Raw genomic sequence first — 24,657 nt, forward strand, 5'->3', positions numbered from 1 at the left:
GCTTTCCCCAAGGAGGGAGCCTGCAACAGGGAACGAGGGCAGTGGGGGTGTGCAGAGCTGCACGTGGGGAGCTGGGAGAGAAGCATCAGGGAGAAGGACCATACAGCTCCATAGGCCACCAGGAACCCTACTGCTTGTGGAAAGACCTGGCGTCTGAGCTGCAGCCACCCTCCCAACTGTTGCCCTGCCCACAGCCTCCCCACCCACCCTGTAGTGCTGGGAATAATAGCAGGGGCTCCCCCATTGGGAAGGGAGGTGGGTGCTCAAGTCCATCGCCTCCTGTGTAGTTCCCAGGCACAGGCAGGTCCAGCAAGTCACCTCCTAGTGCTTCCTTCCCTGCCTGCAGCCGGGGCCTTTCTTCCAAAGAAAAAAATCTCAATAAGTAGCATGCCTTTGCTCAAATCAAAAGGGCTAGGATTGGTTCCCGACAAAATGTTGCTATTAACTGGACTTTGTTAATAGCAGGGTGGCTATTAAGTGACATCCACTTTAAGTGCAATTTCTTGATGCTGACAAAGTCAATAACTGCAATTCTGAGTCGCGGTGTTAACGTGTCACTGGAAAACTGTCATAAAGGGGTGAACGTCACCTTGCATAATAAGGTTGTGGAAGGCCCTGTAAACATGGCTCGTTTGTTGGGGGAGGGTGGGCATACAGGGGCATACAGCTGTGTGCCTAATCTTCATTGCAGCCTTGAGCTTTGCGCAAGATAGAGCGAAAGGAGGAGAGAGCCAAGATTGTAGACATTCACTCCACAATTTATATATCGGTTATTGTCTGTTACATAGTCAGTAACTAGACGGGCCCTTGTAAGGAGCTGGAGTAGTGAGTGTAGAAGGACTCCAGCACCACATAGTTCTACCTCACAAAGACGAGTATAGAATCCAGTCCTGCCTCTGGGGCAACTCTCCATCCTGTCTGCAGCTGCTACTTCAGTCCCTAGGGATCACACCTCCTGTGAAGCAACCTTTTGGAACTGAATCTGCATAATTATGGTCCTAATGACAATATGTCCACACCTTACCTGGCCTACCTTCTGACCTACCCTTCTGCACTATTTTTCAAGGAGCCCAGCTCTACTGCATAATTATGTGCACACGCTATTAAAAAGGAAGTCCTGTGTGAAAAGTGCCTTTGTATGTTATAAGTATTATTTGAGAGCAGATGTTGTTAAACTGTTTCTAAATCTCAGTGAATTTGAATATAAAAATATATGCTAATTCTCTATTGTGGCCTAACCTTTTATTTGCATGCTATGTCATTTTTACTTCATAATAAATTAGGTGCTCTGCAGACAAGTATGGTAACAACAGCTTGTTGGTGCTATATAAACAATATAGGAGGCATTTCTCACATCTTGGTAGTGAGTGACTGGCACTCAATAAATATCAGGTAGATTATACAGGCCAGTATGCAACTGCAGGCTATGACATTTTAAAATATTCAATTCTTTTTAAAAGCAAACAAAAAAAACCCCACAACAAAACAATGAAATGTAGTAACTAATTTATTTTGACTCCCAAACATTAGTTGTGAAAATTAAGGTCTCACGAGAGACCCTTTCCTTAAAACATTTATAACTTCATAATCTTCTGATCAAAACAATGAAATCTCTGAAACTATAATTCACAATTTTTGGACAGTCAGTATAGCCTGTATTGTTGTCTTTTCAGTTGTAATTGAAAATAACTGTTGTGCACTCCAGCCTTAAGTACATGGTGTGTGAAGGACTCAAGTTCCTGAACCACTCTAACAATACAAGCCCTGCTCTTCTAGGAAATGTAGTTCTTGTGTTGTAGAATGAGAGCTTTAACTACACTTTGATTTACATATATTTAGGCAGGAAACACTAAAATACCATATCCGGTTCAGCTTCAGGTCAACAAATGTTATTTTTTACTGTAGAAATTAGCAATGGGTAGTGCCAATTGGCATTCCACTTCACTTCTTAAAGCTGTTAGCTGATCACTTTTGGTTTCTATTAATGGATTGGTAGCTTCAGGAACCAGGATACAAAAACATTTATTGTTTTTTTTTCTACTTGCTAGCTTGAACCAGTTGCCCTGCACAGATACAATAATTTGGATCAGCATTCAATCCACGATCCGCAACGGTGGTAAACAATACAACCGCATCTGTGAATGCAGATATCCACAGATATAAAGTGGATATCCACAGATTTGCAGGGCTCTACTTGTATATTATTTTCTGCATTGACTTCAGTGTATACTAATTGTGGATATCCAAGCATATTCATGTACAAGCAAAAATGTATATCTCATCTATTGCAACAAATACCCCAGAATATATTTCATTAAATAGACATGTAACTAAATATCAGATCAGGTGTATTGTTTTAGAGGTGGTTATCACCACCAGCTCCTATTGACTCTAGCAGGATGTGTGGTTACTCACAAAATCAAGCCAATAAGGAATTACTTGAATGTTCTCATGTAGTCTCTCCTTGAAATAGGTTGCATGTCTCAAAAAAATCACACAATGCCCTTGATGCACTTGCCGTGGGTTTATTGAGTGTTCTCTATCTGCAAGTTTTGTATTGTTACCAGTGTTACGGAGCTATTTCACATTCCTTAAATTGTAAAGTCTCTAGTGGGTAAATTTAACTCCTTGACCATTCTATTTATTTTATTGCTGTGGGATCCGTAACTTTGAACTTCATGAAGACTGTGTGATTAAATCTTAACCCTCACATAGAACTTGAAAAATTCTGGTAAATTATATGTCCAGAATAAAAGCATTTCCAGTGTTTCCTTTAGATGAAAACAAGAGAGACTCTCTAATTATATTCTAGAAAATTTAAATCCTGGAACTAATATGAAGTAAAAACTGTTGAATACTGTTGAAGGAGGGGGGAAAAAACTGTGAATAGGTGCTGGAAGTAGATGTGCTGGGACTGCTGCCACATCCTATGACTTGAAGTTGTTTCCATCATATACAAGGTTTACAGCTTGGTTCAATGACTCTCAGCCCCTCCCCCCCAATTATAAAAAATTGTTCCAGCACCACTAGCTGTGTGAATAAAAGGGCCAAGACTAGTTCTCTGACAACCATTGTGGGATAATGAAAACATTGTCAAATCTTGCCAGTTTCACAAATTTAACACAATTATCATTGCCTGAAAATTCATATAGGATGTGCATTTTTTTGTTCTGTTCAAATCATTTATCATCCAATACATGGGAAAATATTGTGTCTAGTCACACACTTTGTTCTAGCTACACTTTATACAAATAGTTTGCAAACAACCTGTAGGGTGATAATTCCTCACTTCAGTTCTTTGTAGAATAATTATGAATTATAAATACATTTGTTGAAATAATTGTTTCATTATTAATTTACTTAGATACTCACACAGAGCCATGTTAGTATTATGTTTACCATTTAGTAGTTAGCAAATCAATTATAAAGCAACCCTCAGAGAGAGAGAAGATAATACTTTAGTATTTTACCAACTAGCTTTTTCAGCCGTTTACAAAACCAAAATAAATCATTTACAGGTGTCATATCTATAGAAATCTGCTTTTCTTGCAGGAAAAAAAACCTACAGGTTAATCAAATTGTGATTTCATAATAGCTCCCGAGTTCATTGCATTTCCTTCCCTCCACCCCCTACTTCCAATTTTCAGAGAGCAGTTCAATCACATTTTATAGTTATGAACTAAGCTGGTTAATAGATTTCAGTTGGCACTGGTTTTTTTTTTTTTTTTTTTAAAAACAATATTCAATGCTGTTAAATGTCCACACAACAGGTTTTTTTGGGGGGGGGGACGGGTTTTTCTTTCCATTCTTGGAAAAGGATGGATAATGGCTTTTTCTAATATATTAATTAAAAATGAGTATATTGTATCAGGACAACCGGAGTACAGAATCCAATGTATGGAATTATAACAGATGATTCTGGTATGTTATATTCTGTATTTCATTTTTTACTCAATAAATGAGTTTGATGGTAATTGTTACTTACCTATTCACTTATTTTGAGGTGTCAACATGCTGCTTCATTCTATGAGTCACTATATACCTTACAGTTAATACAATGTAGTCAATTCCAAAAATGAAACTCTTCTAAAATATTTTAAGTTCCAGAGCTAAATCACCACTGTCCAAGATTACTTAACCATTTTCAGAGTGACTTCTTCCTTTTGGTTGTAGAGTTCTTTTTAAAATTCTTTCTTTCCAGCTCTAGCATATGCATAAAAGTGGATGGAGATTAACACAGACTATCTGAGAAACCCATAGTTGCCTTGATCTGAAGATGTCACAATAAACTACCATCGTGTCCATCAATTCTCATCTTCGATGAAGGAAACTTAATCTGTATCTGGTAGTTTTATACATACTTTGATTACCATAGTAATGTTGTGGGTTAAATTTTCAAAAAGGGACAAGTGATTTTTTTTTTTTTTTAGTCTATCAGTATTATCGTGCCCGGTGAGGTACTTTTTAAAAGGGCTTGGTTTTTAGAAAGTGGTGAGTACCCACTCACTGAAAATCAACCCCCTGTAGATGTTCCAAATTGGGCACCCAATCATTGAAACCACCCCAAATCACTATTCCACTCTGAAAACTTAGGGCAAAGGGTTTTGCCATCTTCAAGAAGACATAGAGCACCTTACAGTGAATTGACAGAGTTCTTGGTCTTCATACATAACCTGAGCAATCAGCATTTAATTTCTTAAGAGGTATTGGTGGTATCTGTTTTGTTAAGGCCCTCTTCTTCTTTGATAGGAAGCAGTTATGGATGAAGTAAATGTCAGACCCAAAAGTTTATTTTATTAAATTGTGGCAACTGCATTCAACCTGTAAAGGAAATCAAGATAACAGAAGGGGCTGGATGGTTCAGGAGATTGATAATTGGCTAAAGTGCTTTTGCCCTTTGGGTTAGTAGTTCAAATTCAAGCTAAGTCAGTGGTGACTGAAAATCATTACTATCACAAAGTGCTGCAGTTGCTATGTGGAATGTGTGATTGGTCTCATTGCACTTCCTAATGAACTGATATCCTTACTGAAAAATAACTACTATTGTCGGTGTTATTGGAGATTTAAGGATTGAATGGGCAATGGAGCCTTAATCACTTTCTCATCATCAGAAATAGGACTGAGGTAATTGGCAGGTTAGCGTATGAATGCTAACATAGCTATTGCCCAGGCTGCTCTTCCTGACAAGTTCCATGAGAACTTCAGTCTCTGGGCTTGTGTATTTGGCATATTTCATTAGCACTAAAATTAATTAAAGCGCTTATATAAAAATACTGTCCACCAAGTCCAGCCCACTGAACTGAGGCAGGACCAACTAAACCTAGACCAGCCCTGACAGATGTTTGTCCAACCTGTTTCTAAAAGCCTCCAATGATGGGGATTCCACAGCCTCCTTTACTGAAGCCTATTCCAGTGCTTAACTACCCTTATAGTTAGGAAGCTTTTCCTAATACCTAACTTAAATCTCCCTTGATTCAGATTAAGCCCGTTACTACTTGTCCAAGCTTTGGAGGACATGGAAAACAATTGATCACTGTCTTCTTTAGAACAGCCCTTAATATATTTGAAAATTGTTATTAGGATGTTTGGGTTTTTTTAAGTAACCTGATTTTATTCATATTCTCTTCAATACATTGGCTAGTCTCTGGCTGAAGGTTACAAACCTCAACAATGAGCGCTACAATGAAATAAGACCCAGAAAAAAAGTATTTCATGGACAAAACTAAGTGGTGGGAAGCTTATGTTCTCGCTCTTTTTCTGAAGATAAGGACCCAATCCCCCCACCTGTGATAAAGCCCCATAATGCTTAGCCAGCAAAGTAAAATGCCACCCTGTAAAGTAGCACATAAGGGGGGAAAATAGTGAATTGGACAATAGAGTCCCAATTATTGTACAAAAAAGTTCTGTGCACACCAGATACAATTCATACCGTGACTGAAATGTCAGCTTGTTTGAGTGATAGTGAATCCCATGTTTCAAAGAGGCCTTAGTAAATGTTCTTCCTAGTTACCAGTAGTTGGCAGACAATTTTGAAAGTGAAGGAGTAGCTGAAAAGACCTAACCATGTTTCAGGAGGAGTAGGTCTGACCAAAATAACCCAGTCACATTCAAACAAGTGAAAAGATGGAAATAGAGAAACCAGCTCAGGACGTGAGAAATGAAGCCAAGTTTCATTCAGAAAGGAGCATAAGGAGAGGGACAAACACACTCCTCAGTTATTTAACCACAGCTCTTTGTGGTTCTATGAATGCCAGCAGGTCTGTGGTCATTATATTCTCCCTGAAATGTAATGAATTGAATTATGAAGTTGAGAATATGCCAGTAAAATTTGAAGATGACACTAAGCTAGGCGGGGTTGCAAGCAATTTGGAGGACAGGATTAGAATTCAAAATGACCTTGACAAATTAGAGAATCTGAAATCAGCAAGATGGAATTCAATAAAGCGAAAAATACTTCACTTAGGAAGGAAAAATCAAATGCACAACTACAAAATGGAGAATAACTGACTAGATGGTAGTACTTCTGAATAGATCTGAAAGTTATAGTGGATCATAAAGTGAATATTGGTCAACACAGTGATGCAGTTTTTTGAAAGTCTAATATCATTGGGGGGGGGGGGGATTAAAAGCAGTGCTTTTATGTAAGACATGAGAGGTAATTGTCCCACTCTACTCAGCACTGGTGAAGCCTCAGCTAGAGTACTTTTTCTGGTTTCACATTTTAGGAAAGAAGCAGATAAATTGGAGAGATTTCAGAGGAGAGCAGCAAACATGATAAAAAATGTTCACCTGTGATGAAAGGCTAAAAAAAATTGTTTAACCAAACACCACATTATTATAGAAGTTCCTTAAAAACGAAAGGACAGCTTGGATCAGATATTACTGCAACTTCAGTAATTATCCAGAGGCAGAAAGATACTTTTAAAAGCCTTTTTCTGATAAGAATTCAACAGAAATTTTGTGAATAAAAGCATATATTTTTGAGAGATGCCTTTTTACATGTCTGAGCATGAAAAGGTTAACAGACATGGGTGTTCTATGTCATACAAAACTAATTGCTTTAGTAACCAAGGTCTAATTTAGTTGAAGAGCACCTGCACAGGGCTGCGAACAATCACAGGAAGCACTGTTGCCACCTACTGCTCACAGAAGACACAGCAGAGAAAGCAATTGGGTTGATTGGGGCAGGGTTTCCAAAGCCTGAACTTGCACTATTGAAGCCATTGGGAGCTTTGCCTTCGATTTCAGTAGGAAGAGAATCAGACCCTGGCAAAGGCGTAAGTGTGATTTATTATTGATTTGTGGATGAGCAAATATAACATTTTTAACTTTCTCACCATATATTTGAGTATATTTATAAAATAAACCCTCAGTGGAAGTCTATTTCTTTGCAATACCATCTGCAATACTTCTGAAAAGTCAAAATGTACACGGCTCTCCTTTTTGTATTATTTTTCCTCAACACATTCAGTAGTCAAATTTTTGTGAATATGCAAACAGTAATATGTCAAGACATTAAGGCTAGAAGGGACCATAGTGATGATCTAGTCTCACTCCATCACATCACAGGCCACATAAATTCACCCACCCACTTCTGTAACAGGCCCAGAACCTCTGGCTGAGACACTGAAGTCCTCAAATCTTGATTTAAAGACTTCAAATTACAGAAAATCCACCATTTACTCTTTCTTTACCATTCAGTTTCTCCCAAACTTTTTCCTCCAAGGACCTGTTTGGCATCTTACCAAGTGTCTGAGACTCTTTTCATTTCTGATACTACCAGAATGCCCTTGCCAATGTGGGAACACCTCTACTAATATGATCTCTTGCACAATATGTCATGCTATGCAGAAGATCCCATTTTGCTTTCGAATACTTTAGTCCAAACCAGCAAATGACCTGTGCCCTATGCTGCAGAGGAAGGCAAAACCCCTCTCCCATTTCCCTGAGTGTGTGCCAATTCACCTGAAGGAAAAATGAGTCCTGTAGCACTTTAAAGACTAGCAAATTTGCTGTATACAGACTAACATGGCTACCCCTCTGGAACTTTTCACCTGAAGGAAAATTCTTTCCCAATTCCAAATATGGCGATCAGTTTGATCCTGAGCATGTGGGTGACACCCACCAGCCAGATACCTAGGAAAGAATTCTTGGTAGTAAATCAGAGCCCTTCACATCTAGTGTCCCATCTCTGGTTGTTGGAGTTACTTCCTAATAGCGGTTATGGATAGGCCTTATGGTATTGTAGGCATTCTCATCATACCATCCCCTCCATAAACTTAAGCTCTGTCTTGAAATAAATTAAGTCTTTTGCCCCCCACTACTCTCATCATCTAATTTCAAGCCTAAACTTATTGATGGCCAGTTTATATCCAGCACTGACCCTTAACTTAAATAACTCCTCTCCCTTCCTGATGTTTCTTCCTCTAATGTATTTATAGAGAGTAATCGTATCTCGCCTCAGCCTTCCTTTTGGTTAGGCTAAAGAAGCCAAGCTCCTTAAGTCTCCTCTTGTAAAGTAGATCCTCCATTTGTCTGATCATCCTTGTAACTGTTCTCGGAACCTGTTCCAGTTTGAATTCATCTTTCTTAAACACTGGAGACCAGAACTACAGATAATATTCCAGATGAGGCCTTACTAATGCCTTCTATAATGTCAATAACACTTCCTTATCTCTACTGGAAATACTTCACCTGATGCATCCTATGATTGGATTAGCCTTTTTCACAGACACATCACATTGGCAGCTGATAGTCATTTTGTGATAGACCTCAATGTATTGGTCATTCTCCTCTGTTGCTTACAACTGATATGTTTGCACCTAATAGCAAAAAAAATTGTTGTTTAATCCCTAAGGGCATAATCCTGCATATTTCACTGTTCAATTGCATCCCTTTTCTATAACTCTAGTTTTCAAAGTCATCCAAATGTTCATGTTTGATATTTCAGTCCTCCATATTGATAATACCTCCCAACTTTGGGTCACCACAAATTTTGTTAGAACACTTCCACTTTTTGTGCCAATGTCATTAAATGAAAATGTTACATAAAAGCAGTCCTAAAATGATTATTTAGGAAAGCAAGGGAGGGAAAACCTTTCAGCCTGTTATCACAGACTGTTCTCAACTGACTTTGCACGTATGTGTGATGGGCACAAAAAGACCATCTTTATCTTAGTTGAAGGTCTTTCCTTTGTGAAGAATAAATGCTGGTGCCAAGTGGACTTGACAAGGAAAGCGAGCTGGAATGCCAGGCCCACAAATAATAGAGCAGAACTGAATGCATCTAAGAGATAGACAAGTGAATTGCTTGATAAATAATTAATCCATCCAGAGTGCAATATATTTATATGTACCTATAATAAAACAATGCAAGGTCCTTTTAATCTACATTATTCATAGGCTCCATATCTTTTATGGGATTTTATTTCCTAGTCACTCATCCACCAATAACTATTTTTATTTGATTTATTTGAATTTACTACTGTAATGTGCCTTGTCTCCTAAACTTCCAGGAGTAGTATGGTAGGTCGTGTGTGTAGTTTTTTTTTCTTTTGTTTGATTACAGTCAGACTGAATATATCCCAGTATGTGTCGATCATTCTTTTGTATTCTCAATACTTTGCTTATCTAATCTTCCTTTCCCCTTCTGAATTGCCTGCTCTAAAGCACAGGGGTAGTACTGTTTTGTCAGATTTGACTTTAACCTTGTTCTAAGAATGCAGCCAGTTTTACATGACATCAACAGTGGGAAGATTAAAACTAAAAGTAATCTACCAATCTTCCTTTCTGTCTCGGATATGCATGTATTATGTATGTGAATTAACATAAACCTTCTCTGTCCACTCATTCTGCTCCTGTGACGACTCCTTGAGGATCTCTCTCTACACTCATTGCTGAAACCTATTTTGGTTTGTCCTCAAGTGCCTGGAACATATGGCCACTTCAGTTCCCTTCCCATAACACCTGGCAGGCTGTTCATGTATGGAGATTGTCTTCATTAATGCACCATGCTGTGGCTGTTCAGGAGTGAGCACAAGAATACAGTGTGTGCCACTAGTTTTTTTGGTTTTTTTGTTTGTTTTATCTTAGAGTGAAGGAGTCAGCAGAAACTGTGGAGTAGATACCTGCCAACAGGCCATTATCTGGAGCATTATCTCCCCAGAGCTATTGGCAGACATACAAGATTATGAGTTCTAATATGTTGTCCAATTTCGGTTCCAATCTACAACCATGTAAGGTGAAGTGTATCAAGGAATTCAACACACACCCTTCAAAAAGATACTAATCGGAGGTCCCCATTTTGGCTCATCCCTAATCTCTAATAATTTATTCTGTTACATTGTATGTCCTGAATTTGTATTCAAACTCTCATTAATTGTTAGAAGAGAAAAGTTTAAGCTTTCATAGAGTTCCAGACATGTCAAGCAAAAAGGATAGAGTAGATAACTGTAATTTAATCTAGTCTAAAGTAGATGACCCCCAGTTAATTGTCTTGTTTTGAAAAATATCTTTAATTCAAATAGCACAGTAGTCTGCCAAGTATGCAGGTTCTATATTATTTGGTTCAACAAGATTTCTCCTTCAGTTTCATGGGTGATAACAATCTTGATAGCATTAACTTTCTCTTTGTAAATGTTTTTCTAAACTTCCCTCTGGTCATGAGTATTTTCTGGTGTATTCCAACAGAATAGGTCTAAAACATAGTCTCTCCAGACTAGACGATAAAACCAAACCATACATTATATTGTGTGTGCTCTTCTTTTACTCCAGATAAGCAAACTGAATAGTTGGAGACAAGATTTTTCAAATTAAATCAAGATAACTAATAAAAAAAAATCAGTACGACAGTACCAAAGCGTTCTTTGTTTGGCAATATAAATGACTCTAATCTCTTTCCAGTTGTCAGTATTTTTCAGTAGATGTGCCAAGCAGAAAACAAATGGGACCATGCACTCTCTGTATGATAAAAATACTTTAAAACAACTAGGGGTTTTCAGTGTTAATGCTAAAAAACTAGATATTTTCTGGCTTTTAAAATTCTGCTATTATATTCATTTGTGTATTAATACACACAACCCTCTTCCACATCAGAAACTACAGTATCTCCTAAGAACAGCATAGCATGTGTATTCCTAAGCAGCCTTTTTTTACTCCTGTTTTTGACTGACATCGAGAGTTATTGAACCAGGAAGTTAATATTGCTGATACAAAGCCCAGACCAATAGCACATGACACTGACATGATGAGAAAGAAGTTTATAAAATTACTGTAGAAGTTTGTTGGGAGAACTTCTGATGGCTCCTAGAGGAAAAGTGAAAGTGAAAAAAGTGTGTGTGTGTGTGTGTCTGTGTTGCAGCATATCAGATGTAAAGCCAGCAAATGTAAAACTACAGTAGACAGATCAAAGGAATTTTTGTCTATTTCTATCAGATGACAGATTCAGAGAAACAAAGAGCTTCTAAAAGTTTCTTTTTGCCTTCTCCTAAACATGTTTAATGTTTTCGTGTGAGTTAGAGAATTCTGCAGGATCACCAGTACATTGTTAAAAGGAAAAGCAAAATTATGTTTTCTCTTCTTTCTGGGAGTAAAAGCTTTATATCCAAATCCTTCTTGCTTTAACATTGAAGTCAATAGGATATCTCATGACTAAGGGGAGCAGGACTTGGAGAAAGGTGGCTGAAAATTGGAATTTCCAGTTTGCAGGAAAAACTGTCATTTTTAAATGGTCCATGAACAGGCAATTCAAAGATGTTTTTGTTTAGGAAACACAGAAGCAAAGTTTCTGTAAGGAAATATACGCTCCCTCCCCCGCAGCTGCCCAGTGAAATTGACACGATTCATGTCTGGTTCCCCGCTGCTATTTGCTACTGGGCAAAACTGAAACTCAAAAGAATAATTTCAGGAGCTCTTGTGGATCCCAGGGTCCGTGACTGTGGGGCAGCCCAGCCCCATGCACTGCCTCATAGCCATGGATCCCAGGGCTTCCAAACTCCTGAGCCAGTGCGCTCACCGGGCCTGCCCGACTTGTGCAGCCTGAGAAGCCAGTTGCACTGAGAGTTGGGCCTGAGGAGGCCTGAGCTCCCTAGCTCAAGTCAGGATTCAAAGGGCTTCCAGAGTCCCTGCTGCAGTGCCTACCCCCAAGAGCCATGGCTTGAGCTAGGGCTGTCAGGCCTGACAGGGTCTTAGCTCCAGCTATAGGGAGCCTGGCATCCATGACGGAGCTCTAGTTGGTACTGCGGTTTCTAGGTTCCCAGTTGCAGCACCAGGAGCCAAACCTAGGTTAGAGCTGAGACTCAGGGTTTCCAGGCGCTTGTGTTTCTGCCAGTACATTTTGGGTTCCACGAATTAGTATTTTCCAACCAATTCTAGATTTGGTGCACCTATTACAATTTTTTACAATAGTCTGAGATTTTTTTTGAAAGTGTAATGGATCATTCACTGGTCATCTAGTCGGACTTCCTTCATAACACAGGCCATAGAATTTCACCTAGCCCTTCCTGCAGTGAAGGGAATTTATTCTCACCTACGTGAAGACTACCAGGTCAAATAAACTGGGGTTTATTTAGAAGTAATAAATTAATGCCAAAATTACAAACAAGGTAGGTGAAGTAATATCTTTTTTGGACCAGCTTCTCTTGGTGAGAGTCAAGCTTTCAAGAAGCTTACACAGAGCTTTTCTTCAGGTCTAGGAAACGTACTCACAGCTAAAACTCCATGCTTCTGAGTACGTTTCCCAGACCTGAAGAAGGGCTTTGTGTAGCTCAAAAGCTTGTCTCTCTCACCAACTGAATTTGGTCCAATAAAAGATATTACCTCACCTACCTTATCTCTCTCATATTCTGAGATAGACATGGCTACAATAACACTGCATACAGAATTACAGACGAGTCATTTGGGACCCAATCTTGCTTCCAATGAAGCCAATGAACATTTTGGAGCTAGCTTTTGTTTAAATGGCATGGTATTGCTAATCCTTACACAGAAGGTGGATTGACTTATCGGCTTAGTGATGAAATCAGTGGGAAGATATAGCCTGAGTAAGGACTGCAGAATGGGCTTTGTATTTATAAATGCATAATTAGCATTGCACTGTATTAGACAGCTATATATTTTTAAAATATAGGCAGATTTTTTGATAGTTTACTTCTCTTTTCGCCCTATACTATAGGTCAGTGGTTTTCAATCTTTTTTTTCATTTGTGGACCCCTAAAAATATTGAAACCTTATTGAAAAAATTTTGAAATATGGAAATCTTAGACAGTCTGCAGACCACAAGTTGAAAACCAGTCTTCTATGGTAATGGCAACCTTTTGTGGAACTCTCAGACATAATCTGCGGACCCCTAGTGGTCTGCGGACCATTGGTTGAAAACCAATGATTTTATATATATAAATAACAATTTTTGATGTGTGCATATTTATGCCAGTGTTCATGTATTGATGAAGAACAGTGTGATCGAGTAGATTAGACCTCTTACTTTGTAGATTAGGCCCCTTACATTACATAGCCTACATTATCTGTGATGTGAAAATTACAGGGAATGCCAAAGGTAGAGAGTGAAAAGTTGCTGATCAGCTCCACTCTACTTCTGTCTCTTTGTATCTTTCCTCTTTTCATCTGGGCATTCACACTCTTTCCTTATTTTCATCTCCGCCTCGGTTCTTGTGGTTTTTTTGTTGTTTGATTCATTTTCTTTTTGTCTCCTTTCTGTTCTATGCTTTTTTTTTTCTTGTTTTTCCATTCATTTTCCTTCAGAGACTCCAGTGCACCAACAACTAAATAAGAAATTGATGAAGGATCCTTGAACCATTGAGTCAATAGCAAAACTCTTATTAACTTCAGCTGTACCATGATTTTACCCCAGAGATTTCTTGTTGTATTGGTAATGTAGTAAAACTGACTAGCATGGCATCAAGTGTCACATAAGGATAAACTACATACAGGAGCAGAACACCGGTAGAGTTGTTCAGTGCCAGTGCCTTTAAGAAGTTTCAGTGGTTATGCTATGTTTTTTCACAAGAAAATGTCAATTTCCCAATTTTGCTGCTTGCGCTATTTGGTCATCACTCCCCTGTTTGTTAATTTCACAGTAAAATAACTTTAACTTCTTGGGGATGTGACTCTTTGACTTTTAAGTGGGTAGTGTTTAGGAAAGTGAGAAACGGATGTCCTTGTTAGCAATAGGTACAGTTTGGGATGGTGCTGTGAATGTTCCACAGCTCAGCTAAGCCACTTAAGCCTTGTCCTTCAAGACCATTTCTTTTCTGGTGTTGGAAAGCCCCGGTACAGAAATGACCTGGTGTGATGTGCTTTCATTGATTGTTTGTTTGAAAACATTATCAACAGATATCTCGGGTAACTCCTTCTAGATTTACCTGTGTGACTTGTCTGTCTTTTCTGCCCTCTAGATAATCAAAATCTTTTATGGTACTAAGCACGTTGCTAATTGAATAATAATTATGAGACTCTGTCTGAAGTATTTCACTTGCTGCCTATTTGTTCTTTCAGCTTTGATGGTACAGCTCTAAAAAGGATAGTCAGTCACATGGTCTTGCTACATCACTTACCCATCACATGCTTGTTTAATTACACATTCAGTCCAATGATGCCCTTGTTAAGTCAGTATGTGATTCTGATCTATACCATGGTGGTAACACAGTTTAACGTCAAAAAAATCAGAACATAACACAGAATTTCACACTAACTAATTAACTCATGTCATCACTGTGCCATCCATTAGAGAAATAATTGTATGTTTTATTTTCATGCTGGGATGAATGATAGTTGGTACGAAGGATATATAACAGTGAATCCACATTATCACAGGTTTCTTAGCATGATGTTCTCCAGTAATAGGCATTGGCAATAGAAATCCAACAGGTGTTCTGGCAGCTTGTTAAAAACATGGGCACTTCAGTGCTGCTGCATATTTTCTCAGTTGGAGGCCCATCTACCTAAAGGATACACTCCCCCCTCACTTACTGAACATAATGCATCCACATTGCTGCTGAATTTTTTGTTGTTTTTCCGCCTCTGTAGAACTGAGTTTTCTAATCAGATACTTTATATGTTTTTCTTCATATATTAAAATCATGAACCTGAACTGTTAACATTAATATTTTACTTTTGTGTGTTTGCTTTGGTAAATTTTAGTGACCCAATAAAGTGATGACTTTGGAGAACGAGGGCAGCTAAGGACTGAACTACACCTCTCTAAAATCTTGGCTGATGCAGCACCATAATCACAGGTAGATTTTTTTTTTTCTTTTCTTTTATAGATCTCTGCATTACTTGCTGGAAACCTGTGCTAAATGAAGTCATCCTTTCTAAAACTAATCCATTTAATTTGTAGTTTAAAATGCAAGATTTTTTTTTTTTTTCAATTTCATTTGTGTATAAACTCAAACAAATTTTTGCCACATAAAATTGAGGAAGAATAATCCAGAAATTATACTGTGTCTGGTGCAGGTCTCAAGAGAAATATTCCATTCAAACCGGAGACTCGTACAAGTGACCAGTTCTACTCGCAGAACTGTATTTACAGATGCCTGTATTGTATGTCATGCATTTCAGACTGTTTCAATTTACATGCAGATTGGAGGAAATGAAAATCCTTTTATAGCCTGCTTGGTGCCTCTTAAAGGACAGAAATTCATTTTCTCTCTTTGAGCTACACTTTTATAATATTTTTTTCTCATAATTGCAGAGTATTACTTTTGTCGAATGGGATATGTCTAATTTCAAAGCCCTACCTCAGTAAAAGCTCTTTCAGAGAGGAAAAGACGACAATGTCATAGGCTCCCTCATGTTTCTTAATATTAATATGCTACTGTCCAGATCGATTGTTGCTTATGGAATCCAATTCCAAGCTGCTCTTCCTATTGATGTCAGGAATCTAATGCTGGGCAACAAGAACCGTTGATAATGTTCCTTCCTTACTTAAAGTTTAGATCAGATGGAGGTAGCTGGTTTTAAGCACTCTGTCATGTGTGTGATAGTTATATAACACACTCTGAAGGTGGAATCAAAGTAAATCTGGAGTCTGCATCTCAATCCCCTGAAGATGATCACCAGTTTAGATTAGCCATTTGATCTACTGAATAATTCATTATGGAAAGGGAGTGAGGGGAAAGTATTTTGAGTCCACTTGTAATATGGGATATTGACAGTCATACCATCTTGGGTTGTGCTTTCATTCAATGTAATGAGGAAAGTAAGGTAGAACCAGGTCAGTGTTGGATGGGAACCTTCAAGAAATGCCTAGATGTGGAGGGAAGTAGTGTTGGTGATTCAATAGGTGTTGTTCTCCTCTCTGAAGCAGTACTTTGTCAGAGTCCCAGCATGGTGTTGAGGACAATGTGATGTTGGATGGGCCATCATTTGGATGGGATGTAAAACCAAGGTCCTGATGGTTGTGGTAAGTAAAGAATCCTTGTAACTGTCTTCATGGTAACATATTAGTCCAGGTGGCCTGCCCAAATTCCATCTTGCATTTTGTATGTCTAACCCTTATAGTTGCCACTTGATAGGAGGTACTTCACATTCTGTTCTAAAGAGTTGAGTAATGGTGTTACAGATGCCACAATCTGCTACTGAGGTAGCTATTCTCCTGCACAGTATGTAGTATGTAAAATACTTTGAATTCACAGATGAATTCTGGGCCACAAAATTATGATGAAAAATTTCAGACCAAATTTGGGTTTGTCTGGATCCCTGGTTTTGGTTCAGCCCTATCTTCATGTAGAATCCTTTCAGAAGAGCAGCATAATAAAATTGTCACATGTTCTTACTGTGTTACTCTCTTCATTGAACTGTGTTGTGTTTGCCAAATCAAGAGAGACCTCGTGACATAATACAAAGGTCTCATAACTTGATGGTTTTCCGGCCTAGTGCTTAATTAGAGCTTCTGATTTTTTTTTTTTTTTTTTTTTTTTTTTTTGCCATTAACATCTTGATTAGTTTCTTTGGAAGTTGTTTTCTTGGAATATGGTGTTCTATCAGCTTTTATTTCCTGCCTCCCTGAGAATGTCCTAGATAACCTATTACTATAGGGCTTTTCTTTTTTTACTTAATTTTTTGACAGTGGGATCAGAATTGGAATTACAAAACATACCTCTTAGGGAATGTTGGTAGACAGACATTGTTCTAGTGCTGTTTGTGTCAAGATTTGACAGTGCATGCTTATCAGGAATCATGATTCATCATCCACAAAGGATAACAAGTTTACTGAACAAATGCGGGGCAGAGGAGAGTGCAATTGGCTGTTTCAGCGTGGAGACTGCCAGTACTTTACTTATTTGCAAGCAAAACTGAAGTTGACTTTTCAATAGAGATTTGAACCCTTCTGTAACCAGTCCTCTTAAGCCTACTAGATGAAGCTCATCAAATTTGTTTAGTCACCATAACGAATTTCAAACACTGATTACCAAAATAAATTGTCGGATTGTCCAGTTACTGAGCACCCACAAATGTCATATCAAAGGGGTGCAGGTGCTCAGTACCTTTGCGAATTAAGCCACGTATTTAGGTGTCCAAATGTAGATGCCTTAATTTAGGCAGCTTGGTTTCAAATATTCATAATATGGTATAGGTTTACTTATATGTATATAAACCAATATAAACATAAACAAGCATATAATATGTTTTTCTATGCATTGCGGTAGGACTGCGTTGGTTTTCTGGGGTATAATGGTGTGGGAGTGTGTAATTCCAGTCTTGAACTAATAGTTGAGATCAGTCAGGGCAATGGAAAGTTGTTGTGTATTCACTATAGATGCAGAACATTCAAGTGTTTCTTTTGGCCACACAATTCTCAATTAAGTTTAGAATTGTGAACTTTTGAAGAGCTTTTAAAAGAAAACTAAAAACAAAGAAAAACCCCCCCAAAAGGCCGGGTGATTTCAGCTCCCATCCCCACACCATCCTCCCAGGCTTTATCAGCTGCGGTAACATTGTTTGAAAAGTTAGCATGACAGGCAGTAATCCAGGTCATCATAATATCACCCACTCTGGCAGAAACAACCAGAGTAAATAAACAAGTAAAATGTAAAATCCTCTTGTTAAAATCAAAGAAATACTGCAGGAGAGATGAAGAGGCAGCTCGGCTGTAAGACAACAATCCATAATTTACTTTGCAGATGTCTCTGTAATTTAAGCAGCAGGCGGAACAACCACACAGTTGTAGATGCTCTGGGGAAAGGATACCCAGAGCCTCGTAAATCATGGTGGGGATTAAAAGCAATGAACATTCATCTTCTTAACCTCGTAAAGCAATATTGCAAAGCCAAGGATTACAACTTACTGTGCATGTAATCTTTGTTCAGGGATAAAGAGTGTCAATTTTTTAAAAAGCATCTCTCAATTAGCAGTGGCATGTGCTTCTGGGAAGAGAGCAGAAAAAATAGTTTTAAAGTTGATTTAATAAGTGTTCCTATCTATTAAAAGAACTCTTAATAAGAGCACTTTCCAGCAAGGAAAAAAAACTAGAAGAGAAGTGTGGATCTGATGCTAGCTTGTTTCCCGTTGATCAATGCTGATGTTTTCAATTTTATTTCCTTCTGTGAATGTGTGTGGAAGGTAGATTTAATACACAAGAACATCGTCAAAAATAGAATTCATACATTATTGTCCTAGAGTCCTAAATCATCTCTACAGGATTTGAGCTGCTTCTTCACAGGAACTCAGTGTTGTTCAAAGGCTTTCATGCAATCCTTCACAGGATAGATGGAGTTCTAAGACTTCAGGGTCAAGATTTATAAGTAGATGTCTAGTTAGTCTCCTAATTCCCTATTTAGTCACCAAAGTAAAATGGCCTCATTTTCAAAAGAGCTGAGCACCCAGCAGCACCCACTGATTTCAACAGCTCCCATTGAAGTCATTTTGTGACTGTGTGCTTGGCTCTTTTGAAAATCAGAGCCACTTTTATATAGGTGCTTAAATATGAATTTAAAATCTAAATATAGGCACCCTTTTTTGCAAATATAGGCCCAAATTATTTTGTTTTCATCCATCTTGTTTTCTGAATAGTTAAAACAAATGTGATTTCTTTTTTTTTTAAGTTGTCAATATCCTTTTACATTTTAGAACTTGTAGCCACTTGAGAAGATTCATGTCCAGTTAAAAAGAAGTCTAACACTACTTTGTCTCATTCGTGCTTGCCCTTCCACCACAGTTTCTTCAGCTATGAAAGTACTATTTAGTCATTTTCTTCTTAGGTTTCTAACGATGTCACTGTAGATACTGGATCTAGGGCTGAGACATGTCCAGGAACCCTTGACTGTGCATAAGAGAGGCTGGGTATGGGAGTAAACAAGTATTGAGGTCATTTGTGAGATTGTTTATCGTTTGGGTTGTACATCCATGTCATTCATACTGTTTGATATTGTTTAAAGCCCATTGCCTTCAGTATGACTTTCTGGAATACAAGGGATACTAGATCATGGCCTGTGATTGCAAAATCTGAATCTTGAATCAACTTTTCTAATGGAAATGGAAAAGGATGATTGGACCCATCGTAAGTGGTGTTCCCTTGGGAACCATGAGCCAGAGCTTTAAAAGAAATCAAAGGCGACTTTGAGAGTAGGAGGGATAAATCTTTGAACACAGTCAGGGATAATTTATCTCCATAATCCTAAAAAAAATCATGCAGAAATTGAAAGATCTCAAACAGTTTAAGCTCAATGCTCAGGGTATAACATCATGGCCAAATTATTTCTTGGTGTAGCTCCATTGACTTCACTGTGAGCTTGTTAATGCTCAACAGTTTTGGAAAATCTGGCCACTTAAAATATCCAGATATGGATTTTATTGGATGCCCAACTCTAAGCATCCAATTGTGAAAATCTTGTCCCACGTCTACCTATTAAGCAAATATATATATAAAAAAAAAGGTTATATCTGAGAGAACATTTTGAGTCTTAAGAGAAAGATCAATGTTAGTTTTTTTATATTTCGTGTGATTGGTTCTGCTTTTTCTTCATATTTTTTTTTAGTATTGTGGATGTATGTTTGAGTCGTTGTCTTTTTTTCCCCCCAGATCTCAGTCTATCCTGATAATTAATTCACTGCTGCTATTGTTTGTTTTACTGTCTGTGTCCTTGTAATTTGGTAACTGACTTCCAATAAAATCAGTAAAAGGATTAAAAGGTCATATTGAAGAGGATCTGGCTGCTGCAGCGCCATGTCTCTGGTAGGGTGTATGAGACCTTGATCCTCCAGCCTACTCTTGACTAGATAATCAATCCACAAAATACTTTTTGTTGATGACCATTACATTAACCTCAGGTTTATTTAGCATTTATATTGTGGTAGCACTTTCAGAAGTTTCTCTTAGTATGGGACCACGTTACATTGGACTCTAGACAAACACACAAAAAGATGGAGTCCCTGTTAGAGCTGGTCAAAAACTTGTTTTTGTGTGATGAAAAAAATTGTGAGCACCTTAATTATTTTTTCCCTCTGCCTACACTGCAGTTGGAAATGTGACTTGTCTACACATGCTGCATACCCGAGGAAGCTTTAATATACCTTGCTTAGGCACTAATAACAGTGAAGCTGCAACAGCACAGGATTCAGAACAGGCTAGCTAACTGCATGTGCACTCAGGGTCCCGGGTGGGCATCCTATGCTGAATCCTATATCCTGAAAGCTCCATTGCTAGCTACATTAAAGATAGCTGAGATATACCTACATGAGTGGCAATTACACTCCAATGGCAGTAGACATACCCATTGTTTGTTTTTCTCCTCATTCTCTCCCGTTTATTCTTCCCTATTCCCCTCTTTCTTTTTTCTCCATCACTTTTTTTTATTTTGTCCCTGAGAAAGTGGGGAAAAGGATAATAGGAAAGCAAAAAAAAAAAAAAAAAAAAAAAAAAAGGGGGGGGGGTGGGGGGGCGCGGAGGGCTCTTTCGCCTACTTTGGAGTTGTCTTATTTAAAAAAAAACCCAAAAACCTAAAGCACACACTACTCCTAGAAAGCTGCAATCAGTAACGTTTTCTCCCTAACATTTTCATTTCTGAAGAGGAAAAAAGCCATTGTGTAATTCAAAAAACAGGTGTTAATTTAATTGCTGGTATTCCTCTAGGATATTAGTATTTCCTTGAGTACCTAGTGCTTTTCATCAGTAAATTACAAATAACTTTAAAAAGGAAATCAGTATCATTCCGATTTTATAGAAGGGGAAACTGAGGCACCTTGCCCCTCTTTAAACATTTTCCTGAAACACACATTATCCTTTGCTGCAGTTCTTTGTTGCATGTTTTGTTTTTAAAGTAAATAAACTTGTATTTGTTTAGACCCTGGTCCTGTAGTTGATAGTGAGTCATTGCAATCTTGGCACTCTGCCTGGATGCTATCAATTGTAAGCTCTTTGGGGCATGTTCCTTCATGTCCTATTAAGTACTCTCTGACTGGTGCCATATAAATAAAGTTATTAACCATGTTCCATTTCATATACAAAATAAAGTAAATTTGTTTCTCCTGCAGCATCTCCAAGTGTAGCACAAATAACCTATTCCCTTTTGGAGTGTGTGAAAGCATCAGTGGTACTTCGTGTAGTTCTACCATTTTTATTCAGTGAAATATCCTTGCATATGAGAATTTATCAAGACTGCGCTTACTTTAGCTGATATTGACACTTAGTACAATAGGTGGAGGAGCCCTTGGAGAGCCTGAGCCTTCATACCGTTACTCACATGAGTAATCTTGATTCATGCTGGCTGATCCCATTGAAATCAATGGGACTACTCACAAAATATAATTGTTTGTTTGCAAGGTCAGGACCTAGGTTTTCAATTACTGTACATTTTGTGCTTTTAAGAGTTATTTAAATATGCATTACCAAGATGAACTATTATGAGGATTCAGACTGCTGTGGTTGATTGGGTACATACTACATACTATAAAATAGTAATAAAACTTTATGGAAGAAAAATAGACGTATAAAATTGCCAATGTTTATTGTAGAAGATATGGGCTATCTGTCATCTCCATTATATTTCTAAGTAAAATGTATTTTCATCTCTGAAAGACCATGCACCGAAAAAGGAAATTAAATATAGACTGACTATAATAAGTTGATATTGTGCATGTGCCAAGAACCAAGGGCATTCAGAATTGGAAATCAATGGCTGCAAAAACATTCTGCTATATTCACTTTTAAATACATCAGTTACTACACATGTTGTAAGACTTTCATCTGGTGTAAATCTCTGCATTACATCAGCTCAGGATCTAGCTAGCTGAGTAAGGCATCCACATACAGAAATTCAGCCTTGCATTGGTCGAAATTTTTGAAACTCCTTTCTAAAATTTGGTTTAAGCTCATAGTGGAATGTCTTACATTGTCATCCACCACTATAAGGAGTGTATATTTGTTCAAAATAAAAAAAATTAAGTACATAAAAATTCAAAGGAAAAAATGATGGCTAAGATTTTGAAAAGCAACTAGTGATTTGGGGTGTTTTCAATTTTTGGGTGCCCAGCTTGAGACACCTTATAGAGGCTGAACTGTTGAAAAATGCCGTGCACCCACATGTGGAAATTAGGCTCCTTCAAAGTCTGAGGTTGAGCACATGAAAATTGAGGCATCCAAAGCCACTAGTAACTTCTAAAAATCTTGGTTGGTTACTGTTACAGTATCCTCACCAGAGATTGATCTGAAAAATCAGCAAATCTGGCCAGGAGTATTCACGTGACAAAGGCCTATTTCAGAAGGAGATACTTACGGGATCATTATAGTCTGACACAATTGTAATAATGTTCACTGTCACATTATGCTTTTATCTCTGCTGACAAGTGACCTGTCCTGTGGCATTTTGATAAAATACTGAAATATGAAATTAGGGTAAAAGAAAGTGAAGTTCTGCAATGGAAATGCATAGCAGGATGAGTTAAGAATGAAGGGTTACCAAATTGTGGGCCTGCATACTGTGTTTTCACATTCAGACTTGCATGTTAGGGTAGCTACTCATGCATCTCCAGAATGTTGGACATACCTGTACTTCTAGGAATGGTTTGGGGCCACCTCTGCTGGCATGATCTTGCATGCATCACGTGTGCCTGAGCATATCACATGGAGGAATCCATGTTGAAGAGTGCTTTGCCCCTGCTGGTGTTGACCTCTCACGCACTATATGTGCAAGGTTACACCTCATGAAGGACACCATTTTGAAGAGAGCAGTACCCTGCTCTTGCTGGTCTGATCTCTCACACTGTGTGTGCGAGGTCACCTCTTGTGTAGGCAGAGTGGCACACTCTTCAAAATGTCAATTCTCATCTGTGATACCAGTTTGGGACACGGATTGTGTATTGATCTCTGCAGTTACCCAATTTGTGGGTGTTAGTATAGACAAATACGGATTTCCATAGGTATTTCCTCATGTTCAAAAATTTAGTTTAATGGTAAGATGAACATGAAGGGAATGTTAATCTAGAGATATCATATCCTTTAACACTGATAGTTTATTGATAGATGGGTAATTTTATCGAACTTGAGGACTGGACTCTATAACTGTGCTTTACAAAGCTTATGGCATGTTTTAAAATTAATTTCCATGGTGGTTTCTTGAGGGAGGAAGAGAGGGATGGATAGAGCACTTGAATATGTTTCACAGCATGTAAAGTAAAATCTTTTCTAGATGCTGTGTGAACAGTTTAAAACTTTCCTGACTCCAAGCCCCTATTGTTTGCTGCCTAACTGAAAGGTAATGAACGGGCAGGGAGGAGGAAGCAGACAATGAGTAGAGTCAGGATTTGTTCAAAGACCTACTTAACTGTCGGTTTCACCACTTTTCTGTATTAGACTTATGTCAAATCATGTTCAAATTTAACACTATGGTTTTTACATACTTCTTTGTTATAAGGTAATTTTGCTTGATTAACATCAGCCACAGCTCTAACATTCGTAACACACGTCTTTTGATGCTGCCAATAAAACACTGGTGTGATGGGCACTCCTTCACAATAGTTTATCAAAAGTGATGGGAGAAGTTTAAACATTTATAAGACATTTCAAAAAGTTATATTACCTGAAATAAAAAGTCATTTATAAAATGATTCACTCCCTCCCTGTAGGATATTGCCGCAAATATGTTTTAATATCATTTGCTCCTTAAATGGGGGTGGGGGAGGAATACTGCTGTTCCCTATCTGCATCTGCCTGATTTGGCCCCTAGCAATCTGCTACCAGTGGGAGGTGACATATAATTTCACTGTCCAAGGAGCACAGCAGGGAAAGAACTGTAAGTCAGTCACAACATATGCCCTGTTTTCCAATGCTCTGGGGTGGAGTAAGCTATGATATCCCTTTTCCTAGTGCAGCTACCTGTCTCTTCTATGCAGCTCAGCTATGTTGGCTGCTTTATTGGGAAGAGGGTATGTGTTCAAGGATTTCCATCCATTTCCTGCCTATTTGTCTGTGCAGTGGGAAGATTAGCATCTTATATTAGCTGCTCTTCACCACATTGTGACATGTGGTATGAGTACTTTGTGCTGGGGATTGAGTGGGTTTCTCAGGTCCCTACTCCTCTACAGAGGCACATAGGCCTGCTCATGACTGTGTATGTGGCCCTAAACACATCTTAACTACCATCTTTCCACTGAAGTGTCTGAAAAAGAGCACCCCAACTCTTGTGTCATAGCAGTCATCTGTGA

At 38.2% G+C, this 24,657-nt stretch overlaps 1 protein-coding gene across 1 annotated transcript in view; it reads left to right on the top strand.

The window, feature by feature from the left end:
* Positions 1-24,657, top strand: part of CDH12 (cadherin 12) — a 701,357-nt gene that overhangs the window by 204,629 nt on the left and 472,071 nt on the right. Inside the window, exon 2 of the mRNA XM_067569738.1 lies at positions 15,157-15,251. The gene's annotated coding sequence lies outside the window, so the exon portion shown is untranslated. The remainder of the gene's footprint in view (positions 1-15,156; positions 15,252-24,657) is intronic.

The sequence above is a fragment of the Emydura macquarii genome, unplaced genomic scaffold, assembly GCF_026122565.2.
Source record: "Emydura macquarii macquarii isolate MOO-44397 ecotype Brisbane River unplaced genomic scaffold, CSIRO-AGI_Emac_v2 contig_320, whole genome shotgun sequence".
Taxonomy (NCBI): domain Eukaryota; kingdom Metazoa; phylum Chordata; order Testudines; family Chelidae; genus Emydura; species Emydura macquarii.